Source organism: Mesoplodon mirus (assembly GCF_964341445.2).
Source record: "Mesoplodon mirus genome assembly, chromosome: 1".
In the NCBI taxonomy this organism is placed as follows: Eukaryota; Metazoa; Chordata; class Mammalia; order Artiodactyla; family Ziphiidae; genus Mesoplodon; species Mesoplodon mirus.
The window spans coordinates 199,420,391-199,439,179 of record NC_138976.1 but is presented as its reverse complement, the minus strand read 5'-3'; positions in this window follow the sequence as shown (position 1 = coordinate 199,439,179).

Sequence of the window (18,789 nt, the reverse complement as noted above, 5' to 3'; positions counted from 1 at the left end):
TTATTGTGTAAATTTAGACCATGAGCTCATGTTTAGCTAAACAGCTGACCTTGTAAGAGGCCTAGATGTGAACGCTCGTAAGTTTCAGCAGAAAGTCGGCAAAGATTTATTTGTATCCCTCCAATGATTGGGCAGCAAGGACCCCGTTTTCTACAAGTGTTGGTCCAATACTCCCTCTAGAGGCAGGGGACTCAGACAGGGCTGCTTTGCGGCCCCCGATCTGGGGCAGGGGCAGTGGGCGGCCTGTGGCCCGGGCAGGAGCCTCTCCGCGTGTGTCCCAGGAACCCATCTGCCTGCGAATCTCGGTCACCTGGCAGGAAGATACGATGCCCCGACCTATGCTCAGGTGTGCAGCGAGGTGTACTGCACGGACAGATTCCACACACCTTTCAAGTAAGAGGGCGGCCTGAGTGGAAAGGTGAGAGTTTGTGCAGCTGTGCAGACAAAGAAGGCACACTTTGGACTTGGCCTAAATGCTTGTGACACTCCACTGGGCCTGCCGGGCTCTGAGGGCCCTGCCCTGGGCCCCCTGCTCCCCTGCCCTTTGTTCAGTCACAGCAGAGATGGCCACACACACTCCCTCAGTCAGGGCAGTGTTCCAACCTCCCTCAGCCCCGCCCCCTCTCCGCAGGTTACCATAGACTACAGAGGCTGCATTCTGAGGCCAGGGCGTTCTGAGAATGCCAAGGGCAGACATGATGACCTTAAATGATTTCCTCCTGTGTCAGATTTGGTAAACTTTAGGAGCTAGGAAATGGTCCCCTTACAGAAATGTTCAAATTTACTGGCATTTCATATATTCTCTGCTATAACATTGTCCTGACTCTTTCTGTATATTCTTTACTTATGTTTTTGTTTTCCTTAATCAAAGTGTGTCTTTTAAATCTTTTCAAAGAAGATTCTTTGGTCTTACTAGATCACCTGAATTTTATACGTTTTCTGTTGTATTAAGTTCTGCTCATATCTTTATTTATCTTTTTTCTATGTTCTCAGGGTTTATTGTTTTCATCTTCTGATGTCAATTAAAACACTTGGTTATTCATTTTAATAAATCTTTTTAGTTATAAAGATTTGAACTTTTGAAGATTCCAGCTTACTTGTACGTTTCTAAGGGTCAGGTCCTCTCCATTGTTGCTGGCCTAAGGCTTAGTTCACCATATAGCAATGTATATATTGACCTATATTCCCCTCGACTTTCTGTGATTCCCTACATCTCACCTTTCTTTGCAGACAAGCCATTTGAAATACCCTTAACTTATTTCACAGCAAATAAGTCTTTGAAATAATGTGTATTTTTTAGAGAAATCTTCTTATATAATTAGGCAGAAAATCTGACCTGCCATTGTTTTCAAAACAGCATAATTTCACTCTTCTCAATGATTAATCTGTTGTATTACACAACCTTTGAGTATTTAGCTTTATCAATGACATATCCTTTAAAAATGTTTTAGAGATCCTACCAGTCTTTGAAAACATCCTTGTGCCTTGTTTCAGTTCCAGTTTGATGTATATTTTCTGCCTTGCACCCGATTATACCTAAATCTGATGGATGTCCTTGGGAATCTAATTCTGGTATTGATTGTTTTTGCTGATTGGCTCCCCTTGTAGCTGCTTTCTTCATTATTGTGTAAATTTAGATCATGAGCTCATGTTTAGCTAAACAGCTGACCTTGTAAAAGGCTTAGGTGTGAACACTCGTAAGTTTCAGCAGAAAGTCGGCAAAGATTTATTTGTGTCCCTCCAATGAGTGGCCCGCAAGGACCCCGTTTTCTACAAGTGTTGGTCCAATACTCCCTCTAGAGGCAGGGGACTCAGACAGGGCTGCTTTGCGGCCTCTGATCTGGGGCAGGGGCAGTGGGCGGCCTGTGGCCCGGGCAGGAGCCTCTCCGCGTGTGTCCCAGGGACACATCTGCCTGCGAACTTCGGTCACCTGGCAGGAAGCTACGATGCCCAGACCTATGCTCAGCTGTGCAGCGAGGTGTACTGTGTGGACAGGTTCCACACACACTTCAAGTATGGGGGCGGACTGAGTGGAAAGGTGAGAGTTTGGGCAGCTGTGCAGACAAAGAAGGCGCACTTTGGCCTGGGCCTAAATGCTTGTGACACTCCACTGGGCCTGCCGGGCTCTGAGGGCCCTGCCCTGGGCCCCCAGCACCCCTGCCCTTTGTTCAGTCACAGCAGAGATGGCCACACCCACTCCCTCAGTCAGGGCAGTGTTCAACCTCCCTCAGCCCCGCCCCCTCTCCGAAGGTTACCATAGACTACAGAGGCTGCATTCTGAGGCCAGGGCGTTCTGAGAATGCCAAGGGCAGACATGATGACCTTAAATGATTTCCTCCTGTGTCAGATTTGGTAAACTTTAGGAGCTAGGAAATGGTCCCCTTACAGAAATGTTCAAATTTACTGGCATTTCATATATTCTCTGCTATAACATTGTCCTGACTCTTTCTGTATATTCTTTACTTATGTTTTTGTTTTCCTTAATCAAAGTGTGTCTTTTAAATCTTTTCAAAGAAGATTCTTTGGTCTTACTATATCACCTGAATTTTATACGTTTTCTGCTGTATTAAGTTCTGCTCATATCTTTATTTATCTTTTTTCTATGTTCTCAGGGTTTATTGTTTTCATCTTCTGATGTCAGTTAAAACACTTGGTTATTCATTTTAATAAAACTTTTTACTTATAAAGATTTGAACTTTTGAAGATTCCAGCTTACTTGTACGTTTCTAAGGGTCAGGTCCTCTCCATTGTTGCTGGCCTAAGGCTTAGTTCACCATATAGCAGTGTATATATTGACCTATATTCCCCTCGACTTTCTGTGATTCCCTACATCTCACCTTTCTTTGCAGACAAGCCATTTGAAATACCCTTAACTTATTTCACAGCCAATAAGTCTTTGAAATAATGTGTATTTTTTAGAGAAATCTTCTTATATAATTAGGCAGAAAATCTGACCTGCCATAGTTTTCAAAACAGCATAATTTCACTCTTCACAATGATTAATCTGTTGTATTACACAACCTCTGAGTATTTAGCTTTATCAATGACATGTACTTTAAAAATGTTTTGGAGATCCTACCAGTCTTTGAAAACATCCTTGTGCCTTGTTTCAGTTCCAGTTTGATGTATATTTTCTTCCTTGCACCCGATTATTCCTACATCTGATGGATGGCCTTGGGAATCTAATTCTGGTATTGATTGTTTTTGCTGATTGTCTCCCCTTGTAGCTGCTTTCTTCATTATTGTGTAAATTTAGATCATGAGCTCATGTTTAGCTAAACAGCTGACCTTGTATGAGGCTTAGGTGTGAACACTCGTAAGTTTCAGCAGAAAGTCGGCAAAGATTTATTTGTGTCCCTCCAATGAGTGGCCCGCAAGGACCCCGTTTTCTACAAGTGTTGGTCCAATACTCCCTCTAGAGGCAGGGGACTCCGACAGGGCTGCTTTGCGGCCCCCGATCTGGGGAAGGGGCAGTGGGCGGCCTGTGGCCTGGGCAGGAGCCTCACCGCGTGTGTCCCAGGGACCCATCTGCCTGCGAACCTCGGTCACCTGGCAGGAAGCTACGATGCCCCGACCTATGCTCAGCTGTGCAGCGAGGTGTACTGCGCGGACAGGTTCCACACACACTTCAAGTAAGAGGGCGGCCTGAGTGGAAAGGTGAGAGTTTGGGCAGCTGTTCAGACAAAGAAGGCGCACTTTGACCTGGGCCAAAATGCTTGTGACACTCCACTGGGCCTGCCGGGCTCTGAGGGCCCTGCCCTGGGCCCCCTGCTCCCCTGCCCTTTGTTCAGTCACAGCAGAGATGGCCACACACACTCCCTCAGTCAGGGCAGTGTTCAAACCTCCCTCAGCCACGCCCCCTCTCCGCAGGTTACCATGGACTACAGAGGCTGCATTCTGAGTCCAGGGCGTTCCGAGAATGCCAAGGGCAGACATGATGACTTTAAATGATTTCCTCTTGTGTCAGTTTTGGTAAACTTTAGGAGCTAGGAAATGGTCCCCTTTACAGAAATGTTCAAATTTACTGGCATTTCATATATTCTCTGCTATAACATTGTCCTGACTCTTTCTGTATATTCTTTACTTATGTTTTTGTTTTCCTTAATCAAAGTGTGTCTTTTAAATCTTTTCAAAGAAGATTCTTTGGACTTACTAAATCACCTGAATTTTATACGTTTTCTGTTGTATTAAGTTCTGCTCATATCTTTATTTATCTTTTCTATATGTTCTCAGGGTTTATTGTTTTCATCTTCTGATGTCAATTAAAACACTTGGTTATTCATTTTAATAAATCTTTTTAGTTATAAAGATTTGAACTTTTGAAGATTCCAGCTTACTTGTAAGTTTCTAAGGGTCAGGTCCTCTCCATTGTTGCTGGCCTAAGGCTTAGTTCACCATATAGCAATGTATATATTGACCTATTTTCCCCTCGACTTTCTGTGATTCCCTACATCTCAACTTTCTTTGCAGACAAGCCATTTGAAATACCCTTAACTTATTTCACAGCCAATAAGTCTTTAAAATAATGTGTATTTTTTAGAGAAATCTTCTTATATAATTAGGCAGAAAATCTGACCTGCCATGGTTTTCAAACAGCATAATTTCACTCTTCTCAATGATTAATCTGTTGTATTACACAACCTTTGAGTATTTGGCTGTATCAATGACATATCCTTTAAAAATGTTTTAGAGATCCTACCAGTCTTTGAAAACATCCTTGTGCCTTGTTTCAGTTCCAGTTTGATGTATATTTTCTGCCTTGCACCCGATTATTCCTACATCTGATGGATGTCCTTGGGAATCTAATTCTGGTATTGATTGTTTTTGCTGATTGGCTCCCCTTGTAGCTGCTTTCTTCATTATTGTGTAAATTTAGATCATGAGCTCATGTTTAGCTAAACAGCTGACATTGTAAAAGGCTTAAGTGTGAACACTCGTAAGTTTCAGCAGAAAGTCGGCAAAGATTTATTTGTGTCCCTCCAATGAGTGGCCCGCAAGGACCCCGTTTTCTACAAGTGTTGGTCCAATACTCCCTCTAGAGGCAGGGGACTCAGACAGGGCTGCTTTGCGGCCCCTGATCTGGGGCAGGGGCAGTGGGCGGCCTGTGGCCCGGGCAGGAGCCTCTCCGCGTGTGTCCCAGGGACACATCTGCCTGCGAACTTCGGTCACCTGGCAGGAAGCTACGATGCCCAGACCTATGCTCAGCTGTGCAGCGAGGTGTACTGTGTGGACAGGTTCCACACACACTTCAAGTAAGGGGGCGGTCTGAGTGGAAAGGTGAGAGTTTGGGCAGCTGTGCAGACAAAGAAGGCGCACTTTGGCCTGGGCCTAAATGCTTGTGACACTCCACTGGGCCTGCCGGGCTCTGAGGGCCCTGCCCTGGGCCCCCTGCACCCCTGCCCTTTGTTCAGTCACAGCAGAGATGGCCACACCCACTCCCTCAGTCAGGGCAGTGTTCAACCTCCCTCAGCCCCGCCCCCTCTCCGAAGGTTACCTTAGACTACAGAGGCTGCATTCTGAGGCCAGGGCGTTCTGAGAATGCCAAGGGCAGACATGATGACCTTAAATGATTTCCTCCTGTGTCAGTTTTGGTAAACTTTAGGAGCTAGGAAATGGTCCCCTTTACAGAAATGTTCAAATTTACTGGCATTTCATATATTCTCTGCTATAACATTGTCCTGACTCTTTCTGTATATTCTTTACTTATGTTTTTGTTTTCCTTAATCAAAGTGTGTCTTTTAAATCTTTTCAAAGAAGATTCTTTGGTCTTACTATATCACCTGAATTTTATTTGTTTTCTGCTGTATTAAATTCTGCTCATATCTTTATTTATCTTTTTTCTATGTTCTCAGGGTTTATTGTTTTCATCTTCTGATGTCAGTTAAAACACTTGGTTATTCATTTTAATAAATCTTTTTACTTATAAAGATTTGAACTTTTGAATATTCCAGCTTACTTGTAAGTTTCTAAGGGTCAGGTCCTCTCCATTGTTGCTGGCCTAAGGCTTAGTTCACCATATAGCAGTGTATATATTGACCTATATTCCCCTCGACTTTCTGTGATTCCCTACATCTCACCTTTCTTTGCAGACAAGCCATTTGAAATACCCTTAACTTATTTCACAGCCAATAAGTCTTTGAAATAATGTGTATTGTTTAGAGAAATCTTCTTATATAATTAGGCAGAAAATCTGACCTGCCATAGTTTTCAAAACAGCATAATTTCACTCTTCTCAATGATTAATCTGTTGTATTACACAACCTCTGAGTATTTAGCTTTATCAATGACATGTACTTTAAAAAGGTTTTGGAGATCCTACCAGTCTTTGAAAACATCCTTGTGCCTTGTTTCAGTTCCAGTTTGATGTATATTTTCTGCCTTGCACCCGATTATTCCTACATCTGATGGATGGACTTGGGAATCTAATTCTGGTATTGATTGTTTTTGCTGATTGTCTCCACTTGTAGCTGCTTTCTTCATTATTGTGTAAATTTAGACCATGAGCTCATGTTTAGCTAAACAGCTGACCTTGTAAGAGGCTTAGTTGTGAACGCTCATAAGTTTCAGCAGAAAGTCGGCAAAGATTTATTTGTGTCCCTCCAATGAGTGGCCCGCAAGGACCCCGTTTTCTTCAAGTGTTGGTCCAATACTCCCTCTAGAGGCAGGGGACTCAGACAGGGCTGCTTTGCAGCCCCCGATCTGGGGCAGGGGCAGTGGGCGTCCTGTGGCCCGGGCAGGAGCCTTTCCGCGTGTGTCCCAGGAACCCATCTGCCTGTGAATCTCGGTCAACTGGCAGGAAGATACGATGCCCCGACCTATGCTCAGGTGTGCAGCGAGGTGTACTGCAAGGACAGGTTCCACACACCCTTCAAGTAAGAGGGCGGCCTGAGTGGAAATGTGAGAGTTTGTGCAGCTGTGCAGACAAAGAAGGCACCCTTTGGCCTTGGCCTAAATGCTTGTGGCACTCCACTGGGCCTGCCGGGCTCTGAGGGCCCTGCCCTGGGCCCCCTGCTCCCCTGCCCTTTGTTCAGTCACAGCAGAGATGGCCACACACACTCCCTCAGTGAGGGCAGTGTTCCAACCTCCCTCAGCCCCGCCCCCTCTCCCCAGGTTACCATAGACTACAGAGGCTGCATTCTGAGGCCAGGGCGTTCTGAGAATGCCAAGGGCAGACATGATGACCTTAAATGATTTCCTCTTCTGTCAGTTTTGGTAAACTTTAGGAGCTAGGAAATGGTCCCCTTTACAGAAAAGTTCAAATTTACTGGCATTTCATATATTCTCTGCTATAACTTTGTCCTGACTCTTTCTGTATATTCTTTACTTATGTTTTTGTTTTCCTTAATCAAAGTGTGTCTTTTAAATCTTTTCAAAGAAGATTCTTTGGTCTTACTATATCACCTGAATTTTATACGTTTTCTGTTGTATTAAGTTCTGCTCATATCTTTATTTATCTTTTTTCTATGTTCTCAGGGTTTATTGTTTTCATCTTCTGATGTCAGTTAAAACACTTGGTTATTCATTTTAATAAATCTTTTTAGTGATAAAGAATTGAACATTTGAAGATTCCAGCTTACTTGTACGTTTCTAAGGGTCAGGTCCTCTCCATTGTTGCTGGCCTAAGGCTTAGTTCACCATATAGCAGTGTATATATTGACCTCTATTCCCCTCGACTTTCTGTGATTCCCTACATCTCACCTTTCTTTGCAGACAAGCCATTTGAAATACCCTTAACTTATTTCACAGCCAATAAGTCTTTGAAATAATGTGTATTTTTTAGAGAAATCTTCTTATATAATTAGGCAGAAAATCTGACCTGCCATGGTTTTCAAAACAGCATAATTTCACTCTTCTCAATGATTAATCTGTTGTATTACACAACCTTTGAGTATTTAGTTTATCTATGACATATCCTTTAAAAATGTTTTAGAGATCCTACCAGTCTTTGAAAACATCCTTGTGCCTTGTTTCAGTTCCAGTTTGATGTATATTTTCTGTCTTGCACCCGATTATTCCTACATCTGATGGATGTCCTTGGGAATCTAATTCTGGTATTGATTGTTTTTGCTGATTGGCTCCCCTTGTAGCTGCTTTCTTCATTATTGTGTAAATTTAGATCATGAGCTTATGTTTAGCTAAACAGCTGACCTTGTAAAAGGCTTAGGTGTGAACACTCGTAAGTTTCAGCAGAAAGTCGGCAAAGATTTATTTGTGTCCCTCCAATGAGTGGCCCGCAAGGACCCCGTTTTCTTCAAGTGTTGGTCCAATACTCCCTCTAGAGGCAGGGGACTCAGACAGGGCTGCTTTGCAGCCCCCGATCTGGGGCAGGGGCAGTGGGCGGCCTGTGGCCCGGGCAGGAGCCTTTCCGCGTGTCCCAGGAACCCATCTGCCTGTGAATCTCGGTCACCTGGCAGGAAGATACGATGCCCCGACCTATGCTCATGTGTGCAGCGAGGTGTACTGCAAGGACAGGTTCCACACACCCTTCAAGTAAGAGGGCGGCCTGAGTGGAAATGTGAGAGTTTGTGCAGCTGTGCAGAGAAAGAAGGCACCCTTTGGCCTTGGCCTAAATGCTTGTGACACTCCACTGGGCCTGCCGGGCTCTGAGGGCCCTGCCCTGGGCCCCCTGCTCCCCTACCCTTTGTTCAGTCACAGCAGAGATGGCCACACACACTCCCTCAGTGAGGGCAGTGTTCCAACCTCCCTCAGCCCCGCCCCCTCTCCCCAGGTTACCATAGACTACAGAGGCTGCATTCTGAGGCCAGGGCGTTCTGAGAATGCCAAGGGCAGACATGATGACCTTAAATGATTTCCTCTTCTGTCAGTTTTGGTAAACTTTAGGAGCTAGGAAATGGTCCCCTTTACAGAAATGTTCAAATTTACTGGCATTTCATATATTCTCTGCTATAACTTTGTCCTGACTCTTTCTGTATATTCTTTACTTATGTTTTTGTTTTCCTTAATCAAAGTGTGTCTTTTAAATCTTTTCAAAGAAGATTCTTTGGTCTTACTATATCACCTGAATTTTATACGTTTTCTGCTGTATTAAGTTCTGCTCATATCTTTATTTATCTTTTTTCTATGTTCTCAGGGTTTATTGTTTTCATCTTCTGATGTCAATTAAAACACTTGGTTATTCATTTTAATAAATATTTTTAGTTATAAAGATTTGAACTTTTGAAAATTCCAGCTTACTTGTACGTTTCTAAGGGTCAGGTCCTCTCCATTGTTGCTGGCCTAAGGCTTAGTTCACCATATAGCAGTGTATATATTGACCTATATTCCCCTCGACTTTCTGTGATTCCCTACATCTCACCTTTCTTTGCAGACAAGCCATTTGAAATACCCTTAACTTATTTCACAGCCAATAAGTCTTTGAAATAATGTGTATTTTTTAGAGAAATCTTCTTATATAATTAGGCAGAAAATCTGACCTGCCATGGTTTTCAAAACAGCATAATTTCACTCTTCTCAATGATTAATCTGTTGTATTAAACAACCTTTGAGTATTTAGTTTATCTATGACATATCCTTTAAAAATGTTTTAGAGATCCTACCAGTCTTTGAAAACATCCTTGTGCCTTGTTTCAGTTCCAGTTTGATGTATATTTTCTGTCTTGCACCCGATTATTCCTACATCTGATGGATGTCCTTGGGAATCTAATTCTGGTATTGATTGTTTTTGCTGATTGGCTCCCCTTGTAGCTGCTTTCTTCATTATTGTGTAAATTTAGATCATGAGCTCATGTTTAGCTAAACAGCTGACCTTGTAAAAGGCTTAGGTGTGAACACTCGTAAGTTTCAGCAGAAAGTCAGCAAAGATTTATTAGTGTCCCTCCAATGAGTGGCCCGCAAAGACCCCGTTTTCTACAAGTGTTGGTCCAATACTCCCTCTAGAGGCAGGGGACTCAGACAGGTCTGATTTGCAGCCCCTGATCTGGGGCAGGGGCAGTGGGCGGCCTGTGGCCCGGGCAGGAGCCTCTCCGCGTGTGTCCCAGGGACACATCTGCCTGCGAACTTCGGTCACCTGGCAGGAAGCTACGATGCCCAGACCTATGCTCAGCTGTGCAGCGAGGTGTACTGTGTGGACAGGTTCCACACACACTTCAAGTAAGAGGGCGGCCTGAGTGGAAAGGTGAGAGTTTGTGCAGCTGTGCAGACAAAGAAGGCGCCCTTTGGCCTGGGCCTAAATGCTTGTGACAATCCACTGGGCCTGCCGGGCTCTGTGGACCCTGCCGTGGGCCCCCTGCTCCCCTGCCCTTTGTTCAGTCACAGCAGAGATGGCCACACACACTCCCTCAGTGAGGGCAGATTTCAAACCTCCCTGAGCCCCGCCATCTCTCCGAAGGTTACCATGGACTACATAGGCTGCATTCTGAGGCCAGGGCGTTCCGAGAATGCCAAGGGCAGACATGATGACATTAAATTATTTCCTCTTGTGTCAGTTTTGGTGAACTTTAGGAGCTAGGAAATGGTCCCCTTTACAGAAATGTTCAAATTTACTGGCATTTCATATATTCTCTGCTATAACATTGTCCTGACTCTTTCTGTATATTCTTTACATATGTTTTTGTTTTCCTTAATCAAAGTGTGTCTTTTAAATCTTTTCAAAGAAGATTCTTTGGTCTTACTATATCACCTGAATTTTATACGTTTTCTGTTGTATTAAGTTCTGCTCATATCTTTATTTATCTTTTTTCTATGTTCTCAGGGTTTATTGTTTTCATCTTCTGATGTCAATTAAAACACTTGGTTATTCATTTTAATAAATCTTTTTAGTTATAAAGATTTGAACTTTTGAAGATTCCAGCTTACTTGTAAGTTTCTAAGGGTCAGGTCCTCTCCATTGTTGCTGGCCTAAGGCTTAGGTCACCATATAGCAATGTATATATTGACCTATATTCCCCTCGACTTTCTGTGATTCCCTATATCTCACCTTTCTTTGCAGACAAGCCATTTGAAATACCCTTAACTTATTTCACAGCCAATAAGTCTTTGAAATAATGTGTATTTGTTAGAGAAATCTTCTTATATAATTAGGCAGAAAATCTGACCTGCCATGGTTTTCAAAACAGCATAATTTCACTCTTCTCAATGATTAATCTGTTGTATTACACAACCTTTGAGTATTTAGCTTTATCAATGACATATCCTTTAAAAATGTTTTAGAGATCCTACCAGTCTTTGAAAACATCCTTGTGCCTTGTTTCAGTTCCAGTTTGATGTATTTTTTCTGCCTTGCACCCGATTATTCCTACATCTGATGGATGTCCTTGGGAATCTAATTTTTGTATTGATTGTTTTTGCTGATTGGCTCCCCTTGTAGCTGCTTTCTTCATTATTGTGTAAATTTAGATCATGAGCTCATGTTTAGCTAAACAGCTGACCTTGTAAAAGGCTTAGGTGTGAACACTCGTAAGTTTCAGCAGAAAGTCGGCAAAGATTTATTTGTGTCCCTCCAATGAGTGGCCCGCAAGGACCCCGTTTTCTACAAGTGTTGGTCCAATACTCCCTCTAGAGGCAGGGGACTCAGACATGTCTGCTTTGCGGCCCCTGATCTCAGGCAGGGGCATTGGGCAGCCTGTGGCCCGGGCAGGAGCCTCTCCGCGTGTGTCCCAGGGACCCATCTGCCTGCGAACTTCGGTCACCTGGCAGGCAGCTACGATGCCCAGACCTATGCTCAGCTGTGCAGCGAGGTGTACTGTGTGGACAGGTTCCACACACACTTCAAGTAAGAGGGCGGCCTGAGTGGAAAGGTGAGAGTTTGTGCAGCTGTGCAGACAAAGAAGGCGCCCTTTGGCCTGGGCCTAAATTCTTGTGACAATCCACTGGGCCTGCCGGGCTCTGTGGACCCTGCCGTGGGCCCCCTGCTCCCCTGCCCTTTGTTCAGTCACAGCAGAGATGGCCACACACACTCCCTCAGTGAGGGCAGTGTTCCAACCTCCCTCAGCCCCGCCACCTCTCCGAAGGTTACCATGGACTACATAGGCTGCATTCTGATGCCAGGGCGTTCCGAGAATGCCAAGGGCAGACATGATGACATTAAATTATATCCTATTGTGTCAGTTTTGGTGAACTTTAGGAGCTAGGAAATGGTCCCCTTTACGGAAATGTTCAAATTTACTGGCATTTCATATATTCTCTGCTATAACATTGTCCTGACTCTTTCTGTATATTCTTTACATATGTTTTTGTTTTCCTTAATCAAAGTGTGTCTTTTAAATCTTTTCAAAGAAGATTCTTTGGTCTTACTATATCACCTGAATTTTATACGTTTTCTGCTGTATTAAGTTCTGCTCATATATTTATTTATCTTTTTTCTATGTTCTCAGGGTTTATTGTTTTCATCTTCTGATATCAATTAAAACACTTGGTTATTCATTTTAATAAATCTTTTTAGTTATAAAGATTTGAACTTTTGAAGATTCCAGCTTACTTGTACGTTTCTAAGCGTCAGGTCCTCTCCATTGTTGCTGGCCTAAGGCTTAGGTCAACATATAGCAATGTATATATTGACCTATATTCCCCTCGACTTTCTGTGATTCCCTATATCTCACCTTTCTTTGCAGACAAGACATTTGAAATACCCTTAACTTATTTCACAGCCAATAAGTCTTTGAAATAATGTGTATTTGTTAGAGAAATCTTCTTATATAATTAGGCAGAAAATCTGACCTGCCATGGTTTCCAAAACAGCATAATTTCACTCTTCTCAATGATTAATCTGTTGTATTACACAACCTTTGAGTATTTAGCTTTATCAATGACATATCCTTTAAAAATGTTTTAGAGATCCTACCAGTCTTTGAAAACATCCTTGTGCCTTGTTTCAGTTCCAGTTTGATGTATATTTTCTGCCTTGCACCCGATTATTCCTACATCTGATGGATGTCCTTGGGAATCTAATTTTGGTATTGATTGTTTTTGCTGATTGGCTCCCCTTGTAGCTGCTTTCTTCATTATTGTGTAAATTTAGATCATGAGCTCATGTTTAGCTAAACAGCTGACCTTGTAAAAGGCTTAGGTGTGAACACTCGTAAGTTTCAGCAGAAAGTCGGCAAAGATTTATTTGTGTCCCTCCAATGAGTGGCCCGCAAGGACCCCGTTTTCTACAAGTGTTGGTCCAATACTCCCTCTAGAGGCAGGGGACTCAGACATGTCTGCTTTGCGGCCCCTGATCTCGGGCAGGGGCAGTGGGCGGCCTGTGGCCCGGGCAGGAGCCTCTCCGCGTGTGTCCCAGGGACCCATCTGCCTGCGAACTTCGGTCACCTGGCAGGCAGCTACGATGCCCAGACCTATGCTCAGCTGTGCAGCGAGGTGTACTGTGTGGACAGGTTCCACACACACTTCAAGTAAGGGGGCGGCCTGAGTGGAAAGGTGAGAGTTTGGGCAGCTGTGCAGACAAAGAATGCGCACTTTGGCCTGGGCATAAATGCTTGTGACACACCACTGGGCCTGCCGGGCTCTGCGGGCCCTGCCCTGGGCCCCCTGCACCCCTGCCCTTTGTTCAGTCACAGCAGAGATGGCCACACACACTCCCTCAGTCAGGGCAGTGTTCAACCTCCCTCAGCCCCGCCCCCTCTCCGAAGGTTACCATAGACTACAGAGGCTGCATTCTGAGGCCAGGACGTTCTGAGAATGCCAAGGGCAGACATGATGACCTTAAATGATTTCCTCCTGTGTCAGTTTTGGTAAACTTTAGGAGCTAGGAAATGGTCCCCTTTACAGAAATGTTCAAATTTACTGGCATTTCATATATTCTCTGCTATAACATTGTCCTGACTCTTTCTGTATATTCTTTACTTATGTTTTTGTTTTCCTTAATCAAAGTGTGTCTTTTAAATCTTTTCAAAGAAGATTCTTTGGTCTTACTATATCACCTGAATTTTATACGTTTTCTGCTGTATTAAGTTCTGCTGATATCTTTATTTATCTTTTTTCTATGTTCTCAGGGTTTATTGTTTTCATCTTCTGATGTCAGTTAAAACACTTGGTTATTCATTTTAATAAATCTTTTTACTTATAAAGATTTGAACTTTTGAAGATTCCAGCTTACTTGTAAGTTTCTAATGGTCAGGTCCTCTCCATTGTTGGTGGCCTAAGGCTTAGTTCAACATATAGCAGTGTATATATTGACCTATATTCCCCTCGACTTTCTGTGATTCCCTACATCTCACCTTTCTTTGCAGACAAGCCATTTGAAATACCCTTAACTTATTTCACAGCCAATAAGTCTTTGAAATAATGTGTATTTTTTAGAGAAATCTTCTTATAAAATTAGGCAGAAAATCTGACCTGCCATAGTTTTCAAAACAGCATAATTTCACTCTTCTCAATGATTAATCTGTTGTATTACACAACCTTTGAGTATTTAGCTTTATCCATGACATATCCTTTAAAAATGTTTTAGAGATCCTACCAGTCTTTGAAAACATCCTTGTGCCTTGTTTCATTTCCACTTTGATGGATATTTTCTGCCTTGCACCGGATTATTTCTACATCTGATGGATGGCCTTGGGAATCTAATTCTGGTATTGATTGTTTTTGGTGATTGGCTCCCCTTGTAGCTGCTTTCTTCATTATTGTGTAAATTTAGACCATGAGCTCATGTTTAGCTAAACAGCTGACCTTGTAAGAGGCTTAGTTGTGAACACTCGTGTAAGTTTCAGCAGAAAGTCAGCAAAGATTTATTTGTGTCCCTCCAATGAGTCGCCCGCAAGCACCCCGTTTTCTACAAGTGTTGGTCCAATACTCCCCCTAGAGTCAGGGGACTCAGACAGGGCTGCTTTGCAGCTCCCGATCTGGGGCATGGGCTGTGGGCGGCCTGTGGCCCGGGCAGGAGCCTCTCTACGTGTGTCCCAGGAACCCATCTGCCTGCGAACCTCGGTCACCTGGCAGGAAGCTACGATGCCCCGACCTATGCTCAGCTGTGCAGCGAGGTGTACTGCGCGGACAGGTTCCACACACCCTTCAAATAAGAGGGCGGCGTGAGTGGAAAAGTGAGAGTTTGGGCAGCTGTGCAGACAAAGAAAGCCACCTTTGGCCTGGGCCTAAATGCTTGTGACACTCCACTGGGCCTGCCGGGCTCTGAGGGCCCTGCCCTAGGCCCCCTGCTCCCCTGCCCTTTGTTCAGTCACAGCAGAGATGGCCACACACACTCCCTCAGTGAGGGCAGTGTTCCAACCTCCCTCAGCCCCGCCCCCTCTCCGCAGGTTACCATGGACTACAGAGGATGCATTCTGAGTCCAGGGCGTTCCGAGAATGCCAAGGGCAGACATGATGACCTTAAATGATTTCCTCTTGTGTCAGGTTTGGTAAACTTTAGGAGCTAGGAAATGGTCCCCTTTACAGAAATGTTCAAATTTACTGGCATTTCATATATTCTCTGCTATAACATTGTCCTGACTCTTTCTGTATATTCTTTACTTATGTTTTTGTTTTCCTTAATCAAAGTGTGTCTTTTAAATCTTTTCAAAGAAGATTCTTTGGTCTTACTATATCACCTGTATTTTATTCGTTTTCTGTTGTATTAAGTTCTGCTCATATCTTTATTTATCTTTTTTCTATGTTCTCAGGGTTTATTGTTTTCATCTTCTGATGTCAATTAAAACACTTGGTTATTCATTTTAATAAATCTTTTTACTTATAAAGATTTGAAGTTTTGATGATTCCAGCTTACTTGTAAGTTTCTAAGGGTCAGGTCCTCTCCATTGTTGCTGGCCTAAGGCTTAGTTCACCATATAGCAATGTATATATTGACCTATATTCCCCTCGACTTTCTGTGATTCCCTACATCTCACCTTTCTTTGCAGACAAGCCATTTGAAATACCCTTAACTTATTTCACAGCCAATAAGTCTTTGAAATAATGTGTATATTTTTAGAGAAATCTTCTTATATAATTAGGCAGAAAATCTGACCTGCCATGGTTTTCAAAACAGCATAATTTCACTCTTCTCAATGATTAATCTGTTGTATTACACAACCTTTGAGTATTTAGCTTTATCAATGACATATCCTATAAAAATGTTTTAGAGATCCTACCAGTCTTTGAAAACATCCTTGTGCCTTGTTTCAGTTCCAGTTTGATGGATATTTTCTGCCTTGCACCGGATTATTTCTACATCTGATGGATGGCCTTGGGAATCTAATTCTGGTATTGATTGTTTTTGCTGATTGTCTCCCCTTGTAGCTGCTTTCTTCATTATTGTGTAAATTTAGACCATGAGCTCATGTTTAGCTAAACAGCTGACCTTGTAAGAGGCTTAGTTGTGAACGCTCGTAAGTTTCAGCAGAAAGTCAGCAAAGATTTATTTGTGTCCCTCCAATGAGTGGCCCGCAAGCACCCTGTTTTCTACAAGTGTTGGTCCAATACTCCCTCTAGAGTCAGGGGACTCAGACAGGGCTGTTTGCAGGACCCGATCTGGGGCAGGGGCAGTGGGTGGCCTGTGGCCCGGGCAGGAGCCACTCCACGTGTGTCCCAGGAACCCATCTGCCTGCGAACTTCGGTCACCTGGCAGGAAGCTACGATGCCCAGACCTATGCTCAGTTGTGCAGCGAGGTGTACTGTGTGGACAGGTTCCACACACACTTCAAGTAAGGGGGCGGCCTGAGTGGAATGGTGAGAGTTTGGGCAGCTGTGCAGACAAAGAAGGCGCACTTTGGCCTGGGCCTAAATGCTTGTGACACTCCACTGGGCCTGCCGGGCTCTGAGGGCCCTGCCCTTGGCCCCCTGCTCCCCTGCCCTTTGTTCAGTCACAGCAGAGATGGCCACACCCACTCGCTCAGTCAGGGCAGTGTTCAACCTCCCTCAGCCCCGCCCCATCTCCGAAGGTTACCATAGACTACAGAGGCTGCATTCTGTGGCCAGGTCGTTCTGAGAATGCCAAGGGCAGACATGATGACCTTAAATGATTTCCTCCTGTGTCAGTTTTGGTAAACTTTAGGAGCTAGGAAATGGTCCCCTTTACAGAAATGTTCAAATTTACTGGCATTTCATATATTCTCTGCTATAACATTGTCCTAACTCTTTCTGTATATTCTTTACTTATGTTTTTGTTTTCCTTAATCAAAGTGTGTCTTTTAAATCTTTTCAAAGAAGATTCTTTGGTCTTACTATATCACCTGAATTTTATACGTTTTCTGCTGTATTAAGTTCTGCTCATATCTTTATTTATCTTTTTTCTATGTTCTCAGGGTTTATTGTTTTCATCTTCTGATGTCAGTTAAAACACTTGGTTATTCATTTTAATAAATCTTTTTACTTATAAAGATTTGAACTTTTGAAGATTCCAGCTTACTTGTAAGTTTCTAAGGGTCAGGTTCTCTCCATTGTTGCTGGCCTAAGGCTTAGTTCACCATATAGCAGTGTATATATTGACCTATATTCCCCTCGACTTTCTGTGATTCCCTACATCTCACCTTTCTTTGCAGACAAGCCATTTGAAATACCCTTAACTTATTTCACAGCCAATAAGTCTTTGAAATAATGTGTATTTTTTAGAGAAATCTTCTGATATAATTAGGCAGAAAATCTGACCTGCCATAGTTTTCAAAACAGCATAATTTCACTCTTCTCAATGATTAATCTGTTGTATTACACAACCTTTGAGTATTTAGCTTTATCCATGACATATCCTTTAAAAATGTTTTAGAGATCCTACCAGTCTTTGAAAACATCCTTGTGCCTTGTTTCAGTTCCAGTTTGATGGATATTTTCTGCCTTGCACCGGATTTTTCCTACATCTGATGGATGGCCTTGGGAATCTAATTCTGGAATTGATTGTTTTTGCTGATTGTGTCCCCTTGTAGCTGCTTTCTTAATTATTGTGTAAATTTAGACCATGAGCTCATGTTTAGCTAAACAGCTGACCTTGTAAGAGGCTTAGTTGTGAACGCTCGTAAGTTTCAGCAGAAAGTCAGCAAAGATTTATTTGTGTCCCTCCAATGAGTGGCCCGCAAGTACCCCGTTTTCAACAAGTGTTGGTCCAATACTCCCTCTAGAGTCAGGGGATTCAGACAGGGCTGCTTTGCAGCCCCCGATCTGGGGCAGGGGCAGTGGGTGGCCTGTGGCCCGGGCAGGAGCCACTCCACGTGTGTCCCAGGAACCCATCTGCCTGCGAACCTCGGTCACCTGGCAGGAAGCTACGATGCCCCGACCTATGCTCAGCTGTGCAGCGAGGTGTACTGCGCGGACAGGTTCCACACACCCTTCAAATAAGAGGGCGGCCTGAGTGGAAATGTGAGAGTTTGGGCAGCTCTGCAGACAAAGAAAGCCCCCTTTGGCCTATGCCTAAATGCTTGTGACACTCCACTGGGTCTGCCAGGCTCTGAGGTCCCAACCCTGGGTCCCCTGCTCCCCTGCCCTTTGTTCAGTCACAGCAGAGATGGCCACATCCACTCCCTCAGTGAGGGCAGTGTTCAAACCTCCCTCAGTCCCGCCCCCTCTCCTCAGGTTACCATGGACTACAGAGGCTGCATTCTGAGGCCAGGGCGTTCTGAGAATGCCAAGGGCAGACATGATGACCTTAAATGATTTCCTCTTGTTTCAGTTTTGGTAAACTTTAGGAGCTAGGTAATGGTCCCCTTTACAGAAATGTTCAAATTTACTGGCTTTTCATATATTCTCTGCTATAACATTGTCCTGACTCTTTCTGTATATTCTTTACTTATGTTTTTGTTTTCCTTAATCAAAGTGTGTCTTTTAAATCTTTTCAAAGAAGATTCTTTGGTCTTACTATATCACCTGAATTTTATACGTTTTCTGTTGTATTAAGTTCTGCTCATATCT